Here is a 17,037-nt window from a genome sequence, read left to right as displayed (position 1 = left end):
ACACAGAAGAAATCTTTACTGAGTCCACCTAGCCCCATATAATGCTTCCTACAATTGGAAGAAAACCACACTTGACATCAGGCAGATTTATGATGAATACTCTCAAGAAATCTTTATCAGTAACAGATGATTCTGGATCACGAAGCAAGGTTTGCAACCCCTTTCTTAGTGCTTCTAAAATGTTCTTTTAAGGCAATCATAGTTAATAAACCATGCAATTAACTCCCCTAACATCTTGTAATTGATTAACCTGTCTGTTCCAAGTCTGCTTTTTCAGTAAACGTTTCTCTTAACGCCAGTAGGGGAAAAAAATCAACTATTTTTCTTTCTCACACTGCTTTGTAAGATAACTCATAGCATTCTTTCCTTTGGCTCTTCCAGGAACAGTAATATGACTGCCTTTGTTTCTTCTATCATAGAGAGTAATTGCATTTCCAAGGGAGAAAAAGATAAAACAACTCAGTGGCTGTTCTGGAACTTTAAGAAGAGATTTATTGAGAGACTAATGCCAAGCATTCAAATTTAAAACTTATTTTTAGAGCTAAGGTGAATAACTGACTGTGTGGGACTCATCTGCCTATTCAGTTGTAGTGAATTAAAGATAATTTTCATACTAATTTCATTTCCTTGAATACATAGAATTGGACGTGGTCACTCCCCTATGCTGCTCTCCCAGGCTTCAGTTTTCTGTTCCCATAAAAGTCAGAACAGAATCATACTACACAGCTAAGAAAGCCAGACATGAGCTCTTTTTACCCTCCCAACCAGACATGAGCTCTTTTTACCATCCCAATTAAAGTAATATAACGTGCAATAGTCCTCAAGGAGATAGTGATCACATATAATAGGGTTGCCAACTTTGGGGAATTCTTGGAACTTTTGGAATGGGCCTGTGGAATGAGGGATTTGGGGAGGGGAGGGACCTCAGCAGGGTATAACGCCACAGAGTCCACCCCCTAAAGCAGCCATTTTCCCCAGGGGAAATGATCTCTGTAGTGTAGAGGTGTAATTCCAGAACTTCAGGGCCCCTGGAAGTTGGCAGGCTACAATATTCAGCTGCCATTATTATGGGTTTCCAATTCCATGGGTTTCCAAACCCATTAATATGGGTTTTTCAATCTGACCTTGGGTTGGATCTAAAGTACCACCTCTCACCATATGTTCCCCAGAGGGCGCTTCATTCAGTTGAAAACAGCTGCTGGTGATCCCTGGCCCAAAGAATGTTCACCTGGCCTTCACCAGGGCCAGGGCCTTTTCGGTCCTGGCACCAACCCGGTGGAACTCTCTGTCTGTTGAAGTTAGGGCCCAGTGAGATTTGCTATCTTTCTGCCGGGCCTGTAAGCCAGAGATGTTCCACTAGGCATATGGTTGAGGTTGGGGTGGGACAGGTTCCTCTAACAGTCTCCTGTTGAGGGGGGCTTGATACCCCCCTCACCCCAGCTCTCCATCGATATGTTTAATATCATCTGCCAGTTCCCACCTCATGGGATATTGGGCTGGGTTAAGCAATATGGGCTGCTTCTTAGGATTTTATGCTTCCTGAATCTTAGATTTTCTTTTAATGTGATTTTATTGTTGTTATTATTATACATGATGTAATCTGTTCTAGGCCCAGTTGTGGGAAGAGCGAACTATAAATTTCATAAATAACAATAATAATAGGATTCTGCTCACTGAGCAAAAAATCCCTCCCACTGCAGCCCACCCACCCCTCCTGAAATGCTGCCTCCAGGCAGGGCCGTATTAATCCATGGCAGGGCCCCTAGGCTTTCAGGTATTTTGGGCCCCCTCCAGCACTTCAAACTACAGCTGACAGCCTGACCCTGGTATGGTAGGTACTAGATCGCAGTACATAGCCCTATATCCATTTTGAGGTTCTCCTGAGGAATTCTACTCACAATCTTTTTAATATTTTATTGCACAAGTACAACTCTCCAGGAAAGCGTATTTTGGGGATATAATTGTACAGTACAATAATATTTTGAAGCGAATAAAATTTTTATTATTTATTTAAAATATATAATTTATAGATAATTGTTTTAATATAATAATTTGTTTCACTTCAATAAGGAAGCAGTTAAGAGGTTACATAAGAGAATCAATTAATTGTAATTTATGTGGGGGTGTGCCTCAGAAAAAAAAAATTGACGGGCCCCTACTAGTCCCTGTGGGGCCCCTAGGCTTTGGCCTAGTCAGCCTTATGAAAAATACTGCCTTGCCTCCAGGTGACCTCCGTCCAAAAGAACAGGGCTGGTATGATTTGAGGCTCTAAGTTTGAAGGGGGAAATCAGAAGGAAAAAAATTCTGCCACACATGTCCTCCTTATACCAACAGACACCAAAATCTGCACCCACTCCTTCAGGTGAATCAGTGACCTTATTATTTACCCAACTGTTTAAACGAATTAAAGAATGCAGTGCAAGGATTAGGGTTACAATACTTTAAAAATCCCTTCTTAAATAGTCCCACTTATATTAATGGGACTGTCCTAGATAAAGTACCTTGGGGCTGACTATTTGTCACTCATGTCGCTCAATGATTTACTTACTACCCACCAGAACTGTGTAAAGATCTGCATATTTCGAAGTGCCGCTTGAGAAAGACATTGGATCTTTTTTGTGCAAGAAAAATATTTATTCCTATATTTGGAAAAGGAAATGAAGACCTGTGCATTTTTAAATGAGTAAAGGAGAAATTTCCCACAGAAGGACATTTTAGGAACACCAGCCAAAAAAGGGAGGTATAATACAATAGAGTTTAAAAATAGAGGACAGTGGCATAATAGCTCAGAGGAAGAGAAGAAAGGTGGATGTTGCACTGAAATGCCAGTTATTATATTCATTATATTCTTTCCAGTAATGGTATTTTAACATAATAGAAGACTTTCGATTCCCTAGTAGGGCAATATAATATTATCTCCAAGTTGTAATCTGTCTGCCAAAAAAAACCACTCAGAGCAGAGACCTTTGCAAAATGTCTAATTATACTAACTATTGAGAGAATAAATTGCAGTTGTCTGAATGAATATATGGTACACTAAACTATGCTGAGGGTGGCTATCACCCTCCTCTTCATGGATCAATGAACCATGTTGGAATGGTATCAAACTACCTTAAGAAGATTTTTAAAATGACGTGTTAATCTTAGCTCCACTGAAGTGACTTGCAAGATGTCCCAGAGATATTGTAACTTTCTATCATATATTATATGCCAGTTTGGTGTAGTGGGTAAGAGCGGCAGGACTCTAATCTGGAGAGCTGTTTTTGATTTCCCACTCCTCCACCTGAAGCCAGCTGAAAGACCTTGGGCCAGTCACAGCTCTCTTGGAGCTCTCTTAGCCCCACCCACCTCACAGGATGATTGTCGGGACTCGGAGGATATTAACAGCACACTTTTGTCAACTGTTCTGAGTGGGGGTTAAGTTGTCCTGAAAGGTAGGGTTGCTAGCCTCCAGGGGGTGGCTGGAGATCTCCCGGAATTACAACTGATCTCCAGGTGACAGGACTCAGTTCCCCTGGAGAAAATGGCTGCTTTGGAGGATGGACTCTAATGAATTATACCTTGCTGTGGCCCCTCCCTTCCCCAAACTCTGCCCTCTCCAGGCACCACCCTCAAAATCTCCAGGAATTTCCCAACCTGGACCTGGTAACCCTCCTGAAGGGTGGTATATAAACTGGATGTTGTTATTATTATTATATTCAATTATAGGTCATACTACCTTAAACAAGCATCCTAACCATATCTGACAAAATGTTAGGGGCCTAACTTGATTTTAGAAATATACCTCTGACTTTGGCTAAAATCAAAAAGCTGATTTACACATTATGACATAGGCACACTGTGTAATGTGTAATAGTTAGACTGTGAGGTTCCCCAATAAGCCAGTAGTGTTCCCGGAATGTTTAAGGTCCAGAAGATGTTGTAGGGGGGCTGAATAGGGTTGCCATTCACCCGCTGGGGCAGGGGATCCCCCGCTCCTACCCTCCATCCCTGCTTATGTGGCTGGCAGGGGAGGCACCGGCCTCACAGGCACACTCCTGGGCGGCACGACATGCTCCCACAGGCCTGAAACAGCCTGGATCGGGCCCGAATAGGCCCAGATTGGGCTGCTGCTGCATGAGGGAGTGCTCCCCTGTGTGTCAGCAGCCCATTCAAGGCTGAATTGGGCCCAATTTGGACCCGATTCGGCCTGGATTGGGCCACTCCCATGCAGGGGAGTGCTCCCCTGCATCGCAGAAGCCTTTTACAGGACAATTCAGGCCTGATCCAGGCCAAATCGGGTCCCCGTGGAGTGTGGGAGTGCTCCCAGCACAGTCACTGCCTGTGTGATGACATCACTTCCCAGAAGTGATGTTATTGCACAGGCCCGGGGGCATGCGCACACAAAGTGTGATGATGTCACTTCCCAAAGGTGACATTATTGCGCAGGCCCGGGGGCACACACAAAGGAGACACCCAAAAGGTAGGTGCCAGGGTCCCCAAATCCCACCGGGAGTACAGGGAGACCTGGCAACCCTAGGGCTGAAGCTCCTTCTTCATAATGCTATGGTCCGAGTCTGAATTGGACAGCATGGATTGAGATTGAGGAGAACTTGGAATTCGTATGCTGTTACATATTGAACAGAGTGGGGATACTGGACCCAAAAAAGACGTATTCTCTAAAGTATCCAGAAAGAACCCAAGGTAAAGAAGGCTTTGTGGAACATTATCAAAGAATATCTATTCAGAAGTCAGTCTCTTTTTTTTTTAAAGAATTTTTATTTTAATTACTAACATCAAAACTACAAACAGAAAAAGGAAAAAGGAAACAAAGGGAGAGGGAAAAAACAACATAAGAACACAAACTACAACTACAAGTATTGAATTCCCTTCATAATACAATTATTTAAAGTTAAACTTTCTAATATGCTATTAGATTGGTAGATCTTATAAGATACGAACTACAGTCAGGATCATGTCTTCTTCCCCCCCCTGCGTCTCGGTCTCAATTCTCTTTGAACAGCTACAATAGCTGCACTCACTCACTCCTCCCCACTCCCCCCTTCAGATTCTGGATCTTCTTCTTGCTCGAACTCTTGATGATTAAGCACAAAATCCCTCAGCTGTACTTCCGATATTATCTTGTAGGCTTGGTCTTTATATCTAAACCAGATGCCTTCCGGAAATAACCATTTGTATTTTATATCACACTTTCTCAGAAGAGCTGCAAACCTTTTGTATTTGAATCTTCTTTTCTGAGCTAAAAATGGAACGTCCTTCAATATCTTAACCTTGTTGCCAAGAAAGTCCAAGTCCACGTTAATCGAATTGTATAAAATGGTGTCCCGAGTCTTCTTAGATGAAAAATCAATAATAATCTTGCGAGGCAGCCGACGCTTCATTGCATATTTTGAAGATGTCTGACAGACTTCCAGAATATCGCTTTTTAACTCTTCTTTAGTTGCCTTTGCGAATGACGCCAAAAGTTCCGACGCCAAATCCTTTAAATTTTCACTTTCCTCCTCCTTCACATTCTGTAAACGCAATACCGTCTGAGCACGATCCACTTGTAGTCCTATCAGTTGATTCTCCAAAAGCTTTACTTCTTTGTTTGTAGCTCCCATGACTGTTGCATTTTCCCGAGCAGATTTCTCTGCCTCGAGCGCTACATCTTTAATGGTTTTCACTTCATTTTCAACTGAGCCAACCCTTTGTCCAATTTCATTTAGCTTATCAACAAAGGGCTTCATAGCTTCAACGACCGACCGTTTAACCACCTCTTCAAGAGTCTCTCCCTTCCCCTGCAACGCAGCCGAAACCGATTTGCCCACAACAGGGCTCTGCTTTTTCGTCGCCATCTTAGGGTGAGGGAGGGAGTCCGCCAACTAAGTTCCAAAACTCAATGAAGGGGAAGATATCCGAACCTTCTTAAGCTTCAACTCCCACCAATCCTTCGCATATGCTTAGAGTAACAGAAGGGATCCGCTTTTTTACAGGCTTTTCACCTTAAATCTGCTTGTTGCCGTTCTCCATGGCCCGGCAGCACGCGATGTGCTGCGCAAGTCTGCTGGCCTCCATAGGAGCAGACGGGCTATTTACCCCTTGGATCGACTTCAGGGGGCTCTTCCCGCAGCGCTCCGGACCCTGACCCCCTACCTGGGAGTCCTGGGGGTTAACCCTCACAGGTCAACCACCCGGTCAGGCTGCTCGGCCACTTCCTCCCGGACCTGCGGAGAGGAGCGTCCGACATGGCCGGGAAAACGAAAACGAATCTATTCAGAAGTCAGTCTCATTGACTTCAAAAAGACTAATTAGCAATTAGCATAGCCTTACTCCTCTGAAATTTATGAAGCAAATGAAGGATATTTTAAAAACAAATGTTTGTTCCAGCCCATTCCTCAATGTTCAGCCATAGGTGCCATAACAACATAATAATAATAACATTCGATTTATATACCGCCCTTCAGGACAACTTAATGCCCACTCAGAGCGGTTTACAAAGTATGCCATTATTATCCCCACAACAAAACACCCTGTGAGGTGGATGGGGCTGAGAGAGCTCCAGAGAGCCCTGACTAGCCCAAGATCACCCAGCTGGCTTCAAGTGGAGGAGTGGGGAATCAAATCCGGCTCTCCAGATTAGAATCCCGCACTCTTAACCACTACACCAAACTGGCTCTGTGTTTCATGGTGCCCATTTGCTTCTTTCCCAAAGTATCTCTTCCCAAAGCAAAATGTCATTCCTGGCTTTCATCCAGGAATGGAGTATGAGGTGCTTCAGAAGACCGTAAGAACCTTTAGTTCTGCAGGGAGAACCCATTCAGAAATAGCTGTCCCCCCAATAGGTGGATGCTTGATTTGCAATCTTTTTTTTTTTTAACTTCATAACATCTTGCTATTGGTCCAATCACTCCCCCCTCCCCACCACCCCCAACTCATGGTATCCATTTTTTGTGGTGTCTTCTACTTATTCTCAAAATTCCCAGAATATCCACTGGCTCAATAAGGCTGGGGACCCCTGTTTTTAGCCGGAGTTAGTTTTACATTTGATTGACGTTTGGGAATTTTTAAAACCGATTCAAGAATCGGTCATGAAATTGGCCTACGAGCACCTCACCAATTCCTGTTTAAAAGAAATGTTTTGTACATATTCGGAAGCACATGTATTTTAACTTTTTTGTTCAGAAGCATTGTATATACCAAGCCCTTTAAATGTGTTCCAGCCAAACCTCAGTACTCAAGTCCTGTTGATATCAGCTGGAACATCCTCTTTTAAAACAGATTCTTAGGATTCTTCTCAAGCTGCCATATTCCACACTTCAGCACTTCATAGCTTTCATGAAGATTTCAAAAGTACTTCTAAGCATATACATGTGATCATGAGGTGTCTTGCTTCAATAAGTAAATTATTAATATGTGAGCAATTATAAGTGCCTTTAACACTTTATGAGAAAAAGTGCATGCATACAAGTTAAAAGATTTAGCACTTATCATGGGCAAAAATATGAAACGGTTAGATTTCATACCTCAGTAATGCAATCCTAAGCAGAGTTACACCGTACTAAGGCCACTGACTTAAATTGACTTAGAATGCTTAGGATGGCACTGTAAACATATTAATGACTAGCAACAAAGCCCGCTGTAGGAAAAAATACAACGGGCTCTAGAAAGGGGAGGGCAAGCAGGTGGGCATTCCCTCTTCCTCCGCACCTAATTCTGGCAGGTTGAATGGAGGGAGGGCATTGCCTCCTGCTCCGTGACTGATCCAGCTGGGTGAAGGGGGGGCGGGCATTGCCACTTGCTCCACTCCTGATCCCTGCCGGATGAAGGCAGAGGGTGAGTATTGCTCCTTGCTCCGCGCTTGATCCCAGCTGGGGAAAGGGTGGGCGGGCATTGCCATCTGCTCTGTGCCTGATCCCAGCTAGGTGAAGGCAGTGGGCGGGAATTGCCACCTGCTCCGCTCCTGATCCCAGCTGGGTGAAGGCAGGGGATGGGCATTGCCACCTGCTCTCTATCTGATCCCAGCTGGGTGAAGGTGGGGGGGCAGCTATTGCCACCTGCTCTGCTTCTGATCCCAGTGGGTGAAAGCAGGGGGCGGGCATTGCCCCCTGCTTCGCTCCTGATCCCAGCTGAGTGAAATTGGAGGGTGGGCATTGTCAGCTGCTCTGCTCCTGAACCCAGCTGGGTGAAGGCGAGGGATGGGCATTGCCACCTGCTCCACTCCTGATCCCAGCTGAGTGAAGGACAAGCGGGCATTGCCACCTGCTCTGCTCCTGATTCCAGCTGGGTAAAGACGGGTGGCAGGCATTGCCACCTGCTCCACGTCTGATCCCAGCCTGGGCTTCCCGCCGTGGCTTGCTCTCTGGAGGTTTGGCCGCCTCATCTGGTCTCCCCTCCACAGCAGCGCCCTCTGGTGGTGCACCAGGGTAGGAAGTGAGTTGTCTTGATTATGTTTAGTCTTTTATATAGTAGGATTTCATATATTTATGATTAGAAAGCCAAACTCGTGATCTGAATAGTTTTAACAGACTGTGGCTTATTCCAGACTGACAATCTGGGGAAAACTTCCTTAGGCTGGTTTCCAGAAAGTATATTCTATGGTTGCTTCCATACTAGCTTCCTTCAAACAGAGATCAACTCAGTTCTTATAAGGAATACAGATAGCATCGTTACCAAACCACAGCATATCTGTATTTTCCTTGCTGTCACCCAATATTTTTAAAGCACTAGTTCGTGGCCAAAATTTTTCTGCTTTTTAATATAATCACTGTGCCAGCTTTTCATATGAGAGCTGGCAGCAAAGAGCTGTTGAATCACCTGGCAGAGGAACGGTCTATGAGGCAGTTGGTGGCCCATTTGGAGAAAGTTTCCTTCACTACCCTTCCCGTGAGCAAAACTGCTTTATCTACTTGGAGTGGTACTATTCATTTATTAATTAAAATATCTATATCCCACCTTTCCCCATAGCTCAAGGTGGCTTACAAACTCAGATTTAAAAATATATAATAAACCCTCGGATAACTACCCTTCTTTAAAAAAAACCCTGCAATGCACACCGCATTATTTACTTATTTACTTATTTATTTAATTTATATCTTGTCCTTCTGCCAAATGGGCTCAGGGTGTCTAACAACATCAATATGCAACAGTAAATACAAGCTAAAAACATATAACTATAGTTAACAAATCACAATAATCCAGTTTTAGGCGTTGCCAACAATTACACAAGCCACTATAAAAAAGTTTTAAAGGAACAGATTCAGCCATGGTAGAGCACTCAGGGCAGGACGGGATAGGGCATGGCGGTCAAAGCAGGACACTGGCTCTCAACCGAAGGCCCAGAGGAATATCTCCCTCTTACAGGCCCTGCAGAACTGGATCTCCAATAGGAATGCGTTCCACCAGGCCGGGACCAGAGCTGAAAAGGCACTGGCTCTGACTGAGGCCAAGCGGACATCCCTTGGGCACGGAACAACCAGTAACTGCTTAAAATACCTCACAAATCAAATAGATTTGATGTAAAATAATAAAATGTTGTATTCCTTCTATACAAAAGGTAAGCCATATTGGTGATGACTCACTTTTTATCCCGGCACATGCACACTCGCAGGCCTCTCTGCGGGGATAAAAAGAGAGTCACTGGCAACACAGCTTGTCTCGGAGGCCCCGAGGAGGCTGCCATGGTGACACGGCCTTGCAGAGGCCCCAAGGAGGCTGTTGTGGTGGTGGGAAGGCCCAGTGTGGCGGCGCAGCCCTCCAGAGGCCCCAATGAGGTTGCCACAGAGGCAGCAGGGAGGCCTGGCGTGGAGGCGTGGGCCTCCCATGGCCCCACAGCGGGGGCCCACCAAATCAGTTTTCTAGAGCCCATTGTATTATTCCACACAATGGGCTCTGTTGTTAGTATTAAATAAGTATTATTTTAATTAAGTAAATAAAAATAAAATATTTTCATTTACTTATTTCACTTATACCTAACCTTTCTTCCCAATGGAAACCTAAAGAGGCTTACATCATTCTCTTCTCTTCCATTTTATTCTCAGAACAACCCTGCAAGGTAGATTGAGTGTGTGTGACTAGCCCCAGATCATGCAGCAAGCTTCCATGACACAGTGGGGATTCATACTTGGGTCCCCAGATCCTAGTCTGACACTCTCACCTCTGTACCAAGCTGGCTCTCAGTAGCGTAGAAAGTAGTGGGAAAGGTGCATACCTGGACTTAGGAACTGATTTTTTAAAAAACCCTCTTCCTCCACTCTAGAAAGCAGCAGTAACAGGGAGGACAGGTGCTTCAGTACAATCTCAAGGAGTTACACCTTTCTAAACTCACTAACTTCAATGCACTTCAAGGGGGGGGGGTAATTGATTCTTCTTAGGGCTGCCCTACTATAGCAGCAGGATACGGGCAGCAGCCTCAGCCAACAGCCACCCACCCTCAAAAATCTCCTACCAGCAGACCACCTTCTTCCTCCTCTCTCTCTCACATGTACACTAGGTGGAAAAACCAGCACCAAAACTCTCAAATCAGCCCTGGGAAGCAACAGGCAGGATCTGGAAATGAGGAGGCTTGAGACACAGCAGCCAAGTGTGCTAGGCATTGAGCGGGAGGAAGAAAGTCAGGCTGCTGTTGGTCTATGTGTTGAGTGACAGTGCAGCAATGCTGCATACCCAAGCAAGTCTCTCAAGCCACCTGTGATCCACCCACCCGAAGGGAGGGAGGATTTTAGATTCATGTTGTTTTTAAACTGAAATGTAGGTGTGCTAATAAGTTTAATACTATATAGCAAATAGTCAAACACTGTTTCTTATGGAAGTGCTCTGTGGCACTTTTGCCAGAGGAAAGGGTTGGCCAGACTGTAATTTAACTTGGTTGACCAAGTTTACAGCTGATTGCAGAAGCGTAATGTCTCAGCAGCTGTAGCATTAGTGGATTTATTACTGCAATCTGCTAGAAGTCATCTTTGGAAGCATAACAGTGTAAAAAAGTCAAATGTGCAAGTAGGATATAAATCTAAGTGTCATTCTCCAAGTATGCTTGATGTAAATGTTCATTGAGGTACATGAAGACATGAAGCTGCTTGTTCCTGAATCAGAACATTGGACTAAAGAGGTCAGTATTGTCTACTCTGACTGGCAGCAGCTTTTGCATCAGCTGCTACGTGATCCTTTTAACTCAAAATGCTGGCGACGGAACCAAGGACCCGCTCTACCACTCAGCCACAGCCCCACTCCTCCCATATGTTACTATGGTATTAATGGTATCAATACACGCTCAGGCTTTGGAGTGAATCCAACCCATTTGTTTGTAACTGAGTTGCCGATTCCCTATTCCCTGAATTCGCCATCAAAAAACTTGGTAGCCTTCCCACAAGCCTTCTGCAACTTAAAGAGTTGCAGAGTGCAAGAGTGGAAAATGCTCAGAACTGAAGGCCACCAACAACATAAAATGATTACAGCAAATATGCTTATCTCAATTCCTGGGCTGCTTTCACACCAGTTGCTTTTCAGTCATGGCCAGGTTGCTGATGCAATCCCATGTTATATCGCCCTTACAGTGGAGATTCTAGACAGCAGGGAGTAATACATTTTCTTTCCATTGTAAGCCATGGTGTCCCTTTCATACCTCATGGACATTGAAATCCCCCCCCCCCACACACACACCTTCTCCCCTTGACTAAAAGGCAGCCTTAGATTTAAGCAATTGTCTTCTCTTTTTTAAAGAAAACCTTCATGAGCCGCATAGAAATAATTTGCAGCCACCTCTGGAAATCCTCTCCCACTTTCCCCAGTCTAATAGGCAGATTTGGGTGATTCCCTTCTGTCATGCTACTTGCTGCAACTGACTAGCACTTCATGGAAGTCCTTCAACTGAGAGTCTCTCTACATGAGCCATCTGACATAAAGATGCAATGTTAGCCGCAAAAGGTAGTTTAAAAAGACAGAGATGGCGGCAGGGCAAAGGCTTTGCTATACACCGGGGCTGTGAAATGCCAGAAGGGAAACTTCAGCCCATTAGAACTTCTCCAGGTCCAAGCCCAGCTCTGTAAGGCCACTCCAGCCCATTTCCATTCCTGGCTGTCCTCTGGTTGCAATCCCACACAGTTTTAGACTGGAGAGGAGAAACTGACAGAGCCTTCAGGGAAGCGAAGATGAAATTAACAAACCCTCTGAGGAGCAGTCTCTGCCAGCTTTGTCTTTTTAAATTACACTTCCTGGCTTACATTGCATCTCTCTACACTTGATGCACACGTGCTTGATGAACAGGCAGAGAGACTCTGAGCTGTTCCCCTTTCAGACCCAAACAACTACTTGTGAAGATAGTACCCTTCCCAGGAAATGTCAATTTTTAACAGGTTTGAAATAATTAACAGTATTTTGTTGAAGGAACAAGCTGTTAATGGGCTGTGCACAAACAGAAGATGACATCACATGGAAACGTCCAGCATTGTAGCATCTTATATTTTTTTCATTTGAGGAACCACCTCTATTTTGTACTGCAGTATGTATAACATAACAGTGAATTTGCCCTTGGGCGAATGGGCAGAAAACAACAAGCTGTGCATTACATGCAAATACGTGGAAGTCCCACTTCTTTAAATTAAAAGGTGCCTTGAAAGGTTATGAGTTTAAACATTATAATGCTTAGTGCCATAGATAACAGGACAGTATAATGCACAACCCTCCTTTGCAACCTATCCAATAAGGCTTGATCACACAATGAAACTGGCATGCAACATCCTAGGTGGTTTTGTAGCTAGGCACAGGCTAGGCTGCAGCACACATTGTTGAATATTGCACTATCCTTGCGCTGTAGCAATCATAGGAAAGTCCAGTTGCAAATGGTTGCTTAGTGCGATGACGGCATAGTATCCAGTGATGTGTGAGCACAGCCCCGAAATACTTGTGTGCTTCCTTCCTCCGGGGTCTAGCTCATAGCTTTCATATCCACATTCATCACATCACCTGCAAACAAGATGCTGAGTGGAGCAGCTAGATAGCTGCTCTAGCAAATGCTAGCTAGAATATGAACACTGAGTCCGTTTGTAGCCCAGCTTTGGGTTTAAACCAGACCAGCAAGGCAACTTATAGTTAGCCATTGTGGCTTGGCCCTTCATTACTTGAGCATTTGCTCTGAATTCAGATATGCCCTTTTTAGAAGTGAAGCTTAATTCAATTTTTGCATGGCCTAAGGATATAGCATTTTCACATGGGACTTCAGAAGTTGCTTTTATGAGTGGATGTGCATGAGTTTCTGGGTCTGTCTTGTTAAGGTAAAACCTTTACAGCTAGAACATTCATTTGATTTTTAAAAGGCTTTTGTCTACTTTCTGTTATACATGAATGGCATCCAGAAGTTGCTTTTATGAGTTGATGTGCATGAGTTTCTGTTACACATGAATGGCATCCACACACATAAGTGCGGCTGAAAGAGCATGGAAACCGCCCGTTATCTGAATGTAAAGTGTCACACTGACTTTAAAACACATCTCCTTAAAATACATCTGTCTTCCACTTTTTATCCTGCACTATGTTCTCAAATGACACATAAACGTTCCAACCACAGCTTGCTCTTTGCTTGGACATGCTTAAGGGTCATACTTGATAAATCAAAAAGAGTCCAGTAGCACCTTTAAGACTAACCAATTTTATTGTAGCATAAGCTTTCGAGAATCAAGTTCTCTTCATCAGATGCCTGATACAGATGCCTGATAAATAGATTTGTTATTCCAGTGTGGGGTACCTGTTAGGGTCAAACGAGACGTGCAGGTTTTTAAAAGAGCTGGGTCTGGGTTCCTTCACCCCAAAGCCATTTCCTTGCATCAAAATAGCACTGGGGGAGGATATTTCCCTGTTGTTACTGTTCCATGTGCACAGAATACTCCACGTGGAGCAGCTCACTATTTTGGAAAGCGGCTTGAGGGGGGAGGCAAGAGCTCTTCCTCCTCCGCCAGTGATGTTCCAAGCCCCTTTGGGCTCTCCTTTATCTTTTAACAGCCGTTAACCAGACCCGACTCTTTAAAAACCTGCACATCTAGTTTGACCCTTAGAGTGCCTAGAATCTGGGGTAGCAGCATTAGAAATTCCACTGGGCAACCTTGGGCCAGTCACAAACTCTCAGCCTAGCCCACCTCAAGGGGTTGTTGTGAGGGTAAAACAGAGGAGAAGAGTACAATGTAAATCGTTTCCGTTTCCCACGGGGGAGAAAGGTAGGATACAAATGAAATAAATTAATGAATTCCTTAATTTCTCAACCTCAGACCAGGAAGGTCAAGGGCAGATTCAGACATATGTGTTCATCAACAGATGACTGCAACATCAATTTATAGATCCCACTGCCAGTTATCAAGGCGTGTGTGTGTAAGTAATTTCACACAGGCGTGTGTGTGTGTAAGTAATTTTTTTTACTAGATTTTGTACACCTGATGGTTGACAACAGAGGACTAAAAGACATGTTACGCTGAATAGGCTTGCAAGCCCCTTTCTTTTGGAATGCAACTTCAGGAAGGGAAACGGGACGGACAAGGAAAATGTGATGCTGAACTCTTCCCACGACAGCTGTTTTTTTCCTGACACTCAAATGCTTCATCCACTGATAATGTTCTTTCTGGACCTAAGTTTACTTCAGAAACTTGGGGCTAGAACCCCACAACAGAAGAGGGTTTGGGGGGGAAGTCTGAAAGGAAAAGCAACTTCAAAAACATGCTGTGGCTCTTCACTGCAAAAAGTTCTCTCTTGGGCAGTTTGCAGTCGAAGGGACAGTACAGACCACATTTATCCACAGCTGCAGTGTACTGCTGTTAAAACAGTTGAAAACCAATGCTTATGAAGCAATTTGGGAAGATATAAAAAGTTCTTTCTGGAAGAACCCATTTTTATTTATTTATTTAGATTATTTATACCACGCTCTTCTCCCCAGAGGGCAGCTCAAAGCAGCTTACAAAGCAGTTCTCCCCTCCTTCATTTTATCCTCCAACTGCCCTATGAGGTACATTAGGATGTAAGAGTGACTAACAATGCAATCCTAAAACAAGTTACACCCATTGATTTCAATGGGTGTAGACTGGAGTAACTCTTCTTAGGATTGCACTGTTTGTCACCCAGCAGGCTCCTGTGATGGAGTGGAGATTCAAACCTGGCTCTCCCAGCCAGCAATGTAACCACTACATTCATGCTGGCTCATCATACACACATGCAAGGAATTCCTTTGTCCAGAGATGGACAGGCATGTGCGAACCCAATTCCAAAAACTGGCACAAGAACGTTTCAGGTGGGCATCTGTGTTGGCCTGCAGTAGATCAGCAGGATATGAATCCAGAGGCACCTTAGAGATCAAGAAGATTTTCAAGGTAGAAGGTTTCTAGAGCTCCCTTCTTCAGAATGGAAGAAGGGAAGAAAAAAGAAAGTGAGAGAAGATGGATAGAGCTAGATACCAGGAGTGCCACAGTAACTGAAAACAGGAATAATACAGTGTGTGTGGGGGGGGAGATTTCCACCTCCCACTTCTATTTCGATATTTCTAGCGTCCCAAAAAGATTGTTCTGTTTCCCCAGAAAATCACAACTCTCCAACATATATCAGATTTTCCACTTTTTGAAGAATCTGGTTTACAACTGAGGCTGCAATCTTAAGAACCCTTTCCTGGTAGTAAGCCCCACTGAATAAAATGAGACTTACTTCAGAGCAGAATGGAAGAAGAGACCTCTCACTCTGTAAAGCTTCTATCCTGAAAATCTTGTGGGTCTTTAAGGAGCTACTGTGTCCTGCTGGCACAAGAAAGAGTCTGGTCCCGAGACAGTTAAAAAAGTAAAGGTTTTCATTGCACGTTCCGACCCTCAAAGGGGCATGGTAACATCAGATTAACAAAAGTAAAACTCAAGGAGCAGTCCAAGTAGTCCCACTGAAGAAGTGAGCTGTGACTCCGGAAAGCTAGGGTTGCCAGCTCCAAGTTGGGAAATTCCTAGAGATCTGGGGGTTGAAACCTGGAGAAAGCAGGGTTTGGGGAGGGAAAGGACCTTGGCATGGCATAATTCCATAGAGTCCACCCCCCAAAGTAGCCAGGTGAACTGATCCCTGTGGCCTGAAGACCAGCTGCAATTCTGGGAGATCTCCAGCCACTACCTGGAAGCTGGCAACCCTACTCATATCCTACCACAAATTTTTAGTCATATAGTTGATACTGGACTCTTGCTGTTTTCTACTGCACGTTATTCAGTGGGGTTTCCTCCTAGAAAAGTGTTTTCAGGATTGCAGCCTAAACCATCCACCACCCCTTTTGCCCGCTGCGCTGCAGCCTTCCCGCAGCCAAGCCGTCCTCGCGACGGATCGCTGTAACGCTCCGACAGCGGAGTATGGACAGAGGCGCGGATAGCGCCGGGGGAAAGGAAGCCACTCACCGCCGCCTGCTGGAAGGCGCCCTTGGTGTAGGTGCCGCCCCCTCGGTAGCCGATGGCCGGGATCTCGCGGCTGAGCAGGGCGCACTTGTGCTGCTGCGGCCGCCCGGGGGGCGAGATGTAGTCCACGCGCGGCCCCACGTTGCTCTTGGAGGAGAAGGTGACGATGGCCACGCGCGTGGCCGCGGGCACCACCGGGAAGTCGGAGAGCAGCTTCTTGACGAAGCGCAGCTCGCTGAGGAAGTTGGCCTGGCCCACGCTCGACGACTCGTCCACCAGGAAGACCAGCTCCAGCCGGCCGCTCCGCTCCCGCAGCCGCCTCACCTGCGCCTTGAACGCGCGGCCCAGCCGCTCCACTCGGCTCTCCGGCGCAACGGCGGCGGCCGGCGGCGGAGGCTGCAGCAGCGCCGCCCCGGCGGGCAGGGACGAAGACGCCGCCAGCGCCGCCAAGGAGCTGAAGTTGAGCGGCCGGTGGAGCGCGGCGGGCTGGAAGGGCGCCCAGCCGCACACGCCGCCCCACCACAGCACGCCCAGCAGGGGCCACATGCCGCCCTAGCCGCCCCGCGCCGGGCTTTTTGGCGCGCACGTGGAGAGGGCTGCGGCGGGGCGCTTCACGCGCTCTCGGGGCGGCCGCCTCAGACGCCGAGGCAAAAAGGCGCCTCCGCCCCTG

The sequence above is a fragment of the Eublepharis macularius genome, chromosome 8 (assembly GCF_028583425.1).
Source record: "Eublepharis macularius isolate TG4126 chromosome 8, MPM_Emac_v1.0, whole genome shotgun sequence".
Lineage (NCBI taxonomy): Eukaryota > Metazoa > Chordata > Lepidosauria > Squamata > Eublepharidae > Eublepharis > Eublepharis macularius.
Note: the sequence above shows the minus strand (reverse complement) of the source record.